Source organism: Lampris incognitus, chromosome 1 (assembly GCF_029633865.1).
Source record: "Lampris incognitus isolate fLamInc1 chromosome 1, fLamInc1.hap2, whole genome shotgun sequence".
NCBI classification, from domain to species: Eukaryota; Metazoa; Chordata; class Actinopteri; order Lampriformes; family Lampridae; genus Lampris; species Lampris incognitus.
This window is the reverse complement of record NC_079211.1, coordinates 13,610,680-13,616,233: the sequence shown is the minus strand read 5'-3', so window position 1 is coordinate 13,616,233 and position 5,554 is coordinate 13,610,680.

Here is a 5,554-nt window from a genome sequence, read left to right as displayed (position 1 = left end):
ATCGTGTGGCCCATGGACTAATTGGGGTAGGGTGCTATGCAGGCCAGGCGGCAGGCAAAGGCAGGGACCGGGGCGTACCGACTTCTGGCATCGCAGACTGGTTCAGGAGGAACAACTGGGAGGAGACCCCGGGGTAGACCCAGAACTCGCTGGAGGGACTACATCTCCAATCTGGCCTGGGAATGCCTTGGGATACCCCAGGAGGAGCTGGAGGGCTTTGCTGGGGTGAGAGACGTCTGAAGTGCCCTACTTAGCTTGCTGCCACCGCGACTTGACCCCAGAGAAGCGGATGATGATGATGAGAGAGAGAGAGAGAGAGAGAGAGAGAGAGAGAGAGAGAGAGAGAGAGAGAGAGAGAGAGAGAGAGAGAGAGAGAGAGAGAGAGAGAGAGAGAGAGAGAGAGAGAGAGAGAGAGAGAGAGAGAGAGAGAGAGAGAGAGAGAGAGAGAGAGAGAGAGAGAGAGAGAGAGAGAGAGAGAGGTATAATAATCTAATCACCTTGCTTCCTCTAACACAGACAGGTTTTTGTGACTGTGTCACCAAGTCCGAGCGTCACCAACTGCTATTATTGTGAAACACTTTCGACAATCCAATCAAAATCCTGGAGGATCAAATCACATCCCTCCTATATTTTATCCTGCCCTAATATCCTGTTTTACTAGGATATATATCACATTACAGAAGGGAGATTTAATCTGAACACCGTTCCTCTTTGTGATGGAATGTGCCGTGTACATAGAAAATCATTGTGAACTGTAACTGAAGTTAACATCTATGACCTTTGCTTTTGTGCTGATAAAATCGTCCCATTTTTCAGGCTGCAAAAGGCTGAAAAAATGGGATGATTTTATGATCAAAACATAACGCGATGAGTTTCATCTAGCAATTATATTCATGAAAACATCTAAAGCTTTGGACGAGGAGGGAAAGAAAACAGGGACATTGGCACACGCCCGCTCCGTCACTGGGACCCAGTGTACAAAGCAAACCCCTAATGAGGCAGAACAGTGTCAGCTGCCAGATTCACCTAATGTTGGGCGTCTGCTATATTCAGCATTCAGCAACACACACAGCCTCAGCAAAGAGACGGACAGCATCAACGACACCTCTGAGGTGACGGCAGGCAAACAAATGCTGTTGTTGTTATTTTCCTTTTGGTGCAACACACAACTGAGTTGTTGCCTCAAGTGAAGAAGTTCAAGTATCTTGGGGTCTCGTTCACGAGTGAGGGTAGGATGGAGCGTGAGATTGACCAGGTGGATTGGTGCAGCATCAGCAGTAATGCAGATGTACTGCACTGTTGTGGTGAAGAGGGAGCTGAGCCGGAAGGCAAAGCTCTTAATTTACCAGCCAATCTTCGTCCCAACCCTCACCTATGGTCATGAGCTTTGGGTAGTGACTGAAAGGGCGAGATCGTGGATACAAGCGGCTTAAATTAGTTTTCTCCTGTAGGGTGTCTGGGCTCAGCCTTGGAGATCGGGTGGGGAGCTCAGAGTACAGCTGCTATGCCTTCGCGTCGAAAGGATCCAGTTGAGGTGGTCCGAGATTCTGATTAGGATGCCTCCTGGCCGCCTTCCTTTGGTAGTTTTCCGGGCACATCCAACTGGGAGGAGACCCCAGGGTAGAACCAGAACTCACTGGAGGACTCGCATGTCCAGTCTGGCCTGGGAATGCCTTGGGATCCCCCAGGAGGAGCTGGAGGGCGTTGCTGGGGAGAGGGATGTCTGGAGTGCCCTACTTAGCTTGCTGCCACCGCAACCCGACCCCAGAGAAGCGGCTGATGATGAGATGAGAGACACACATAACTGGGTACACCGATGGTAGGTGTTGATCAATCTTAGGACACAGTGCGACGCCATTACTGGGTGCCACAAGTGCGTGCACAGACACACACACATACACATACACATACATTGACATAAACATACACACATTCACAGTCACATACACTGCGCAATGGGGGCTGAATGAGACCAGATTGCATATGCAAAAAGAATTAAACGGACAATCTGCTGTGCACAGCGTGCAACTGATGTACGCTCCATCAAGTACTGTACCAAAACAGAGACTTTCGTTTCCTTTTTTAGAATGGAGATGGGAATGTAATCAGTGGTGGTTAACGAAATAATGGTACAATACAATGAAATTAATCTGAAACAAATGCCACAAACTCATCACGGAGGCAATGCAGAGATGGGAGAAAGAAGGCAAGGGCAACAAAGTAATGAAATCCATAAAAAAGTCATGGTTTGAACCCCAATCTTATCACTGTCCAATATGACAGAGACCGCCACCTGCGGATCTGCTAGCCCAGCACTATTAATTATGATAAAAATACACTATATGTACAAAAGTATTGGGACACACCTCTTAATCATTGAATTCAGGTGTTTCATTCAGACCCATTGCCACAGGTGTATAAAATCAAGCAGCTAGCCAGGCAGTCTGCATTTACAAACATTTGTGAAAGACTGGATCATTCTGAAGAGCTCAGTGAATTCAAGCACGGTACTGTCATAGGATGCCACCTTTGCACTAAGTCAGTTTGTGAAATTTCTTCCCTTCTAGATATTCCACGGTAAGTGGTATTATTGAAAAGTGGAAGCGTTTAGAAACGACAGCAACTCAGCCACGAAGTGGCAGACCACGTAAAGTCACACAGCGGGGTCAACGAGTGCTGAAGCGCATGGTGCGTAAAATTTGCCAACGCTCTGTTGACTCAATAACTGCAGAGCTCCAAACTTCCTCTGGCATTAACATCAGCACAAAAACTGCACCAGGAGCTTCATGGAATGGGTTTCCATGGCCGAGCAGCTGCATGCAAGCCTTACATCACCAAGCACAATGCCAAGCATCGGATGGAGTGGTGTAAAGCACGCTGCCACTGGACTCTGGAGCAGTGGAAACATGTTCTGTGGAGTGACGAATCACACTTCTCTGTGTGGCAGTCTGATGGATGAGTCTGGGTTTGGTGGATGCCAGGAGAATGTCACCTGCCTAACTGCATTGTGCCAACTGTACAGCTTGGTGGAGGAGGGATAATGGTATGGGGTTGCTTTTCAGGGGTTGGGCTAGGCCCCTTAGTTCCAGTGAAGGGAAATCTTAATGCTTCAGCATACCAAGACATTTTGGACAATTCTATGCTTCCAACTTTGTGGGAACAGTTTGGGGAGGGCCCCAGTGCACAAAGCAAGGTCCATTAAGACATGGTTGGGTGAGCTTGGTGTGGAAGAACTTGACTGGCCCACACAGAGCCCTGACCTCATCCCCGTCGAACACCTTTGGGATGAACTAGAATGGAGATTGCGAGCCAGGTCTTCTCATCCAACATCAGTGCCTGACCTCACAAATGCTCCTGTGGATGAATGAGCAAAAATTCCCACAGACACGCTCCAAAATCTTGTGAAAAGCCTTCCCAGAAGAGTGGAAGCTGTTATAGCTGCAATGGGATGTCATAAAAGCCCCTGGAGGTGTAATGGCCAGGTGTCCCAAGACTTTTGTCCACATTGTATATAATATTGTGTGTGCATGTGTTTGTGAGAATACACACATGCACACAGTACCCAGATTCTGAGTAAAACTACAGATGTCAAGTTCAAACACAGATATTGGACGACTACCCCACCTTCCATTTCCTCTTTTTTTCCCTCAACTCTTTTTCATGAATGCCTTGATAAATCTAATATACTGCCATCACCATCACTGCTGGTCTTGACTGTCTCAACAGATAATATTTCTCATCACCCTCTCTGTGGCCACTGGTCAGAACACTCATCTCCACTATCCAGAATCATGCCGTGCTGATCTGAGCCTGGTAAAGCACCATTGGGTCCTAATGTGTAGAAAAGTGGGCGTAGCAGCTCATTCCCAGAAGAGGTTTTCTCATGCATTTCACCCACAGGAAATGTTTCATCTTAACGATTACCGCAATAAAACTATAACACAATAAATAAGAAATGTCCCAGATGATTAAGCGATACCATAGGGTTATTTCATGACCATCTGTTGTCTACTACTACTACTACTTTCGGCTGCTTCCGTTAGGGGTCGCCACAGCGGATCATCCGTTTCCATCTCTTCCTGTGTTCTGCATCTTCCTCTGTCACACCAACCACCTGCGTGTCTTCCCTCACCACATCCATAAACCTCCTCTTTGGCCTTCCTCTTTTTCTCATCCCTGGCAGCTCCATATTCAGCATAAAAACGCTCATGAAATGTGATCCAGAATTTTGTATATCGTGATGTCATATTGTTATCGCCTAGGCAGAGGGAAATATCACTGGATGAATTTTAGATGAATAGATGGTGGCACGGTGGCGCAGTGGTTGGCGCGGGCGCCTCACAGCAAGAAGATCCGGGGTTCAAACCCTGGGTTTGTCCATCCTTGGGGGTCGTCCTCTGTGTGGAGTTTGCATGTTCTCCCTGTGTCTGCATGGGTTTCCTCCAGGTGCTACAGTTTCCTCCGATAGGTAGGTGAGGTGAATCGGCCATACTAAATTGTCCCTAGGTGTGAATGTGTCGGCCCTGTGATGGCCTGGCGGCCTGTCCAGGGTGTCTCCCCGCCTGCCGCGCAATGGCTGCTGGGATAGGCTCCAGCATACCGCGACGCAAATTCAGAGAAGCAGTTTGGATAATGGATGGAATTTTGGTTCATATCGCCCACCTTCAGTCCAAATGTCTTCCGTTCTGTGCTGGCTGTAGTGTTGTCTCTTCCACTGTGTGCAATTCTGTCATCTATTCAAGCAAGTCTTTAAAATGTTATCCAATGAATTCCGCCATGATACTTTCATTAGTGTAATATGCTATGATTAATTTCAGTGGGCGGGAATGCTGAAGTGACGCATCATTAAATTGGAGACCGGCATCGGAGGGGTGGGGGGTGGCTGGACAGGGACTGCTGTCATCCATCATGCTCCCCTTCCTCCTCTTGTCTTTGCTCTGGGTGCCCCTGATGGGACAAGACCCTTGCCACTGCTCTGCGGGGCCGGGGGACTGGCTTACTATTTACTTGACCCCATCAAGAAACTGGAAGGTAAAGAGGCTGTGGCTGATTTGAGAATTTTGTAAATACTCCTGAGGACACGGAGGAGAAATCATCATGTGAGTCAACTGATATTCTAATGCAGAGCACACACTGGCAAATTAATGCAGGAGCAGACACACACACACACACAATACATCCTGCCAAGCGATGATCTTGCCAGGTGCCAAGGACAAAAGTGTACAATAGCACTGAAATAATATTTCTGTGAAATATTTAGTAAAAGGATTATAACCTAAACCCTTAATCATAAACCTAAATACTGTGAAAGCGGAGGACATGCAGCGCAAATTGGAGAATTTTATCTTGCAGTTGAGAACCTTGCCAAAGCCAAACACATCACAGTCATTAGAGTTAATGGATTTTTTCATCTAATGTTGGAGCCCCTGGTCTTTGTGTGTGTCCAGGGGGCTCGGGATATACTACAGTGGGTCACATTTGCATTGACCTTTATTTAACCAGGGAAGAAACTTACTGGGATTAAAAATCTCTTTTATGGGAGGTGTCCGGGTGG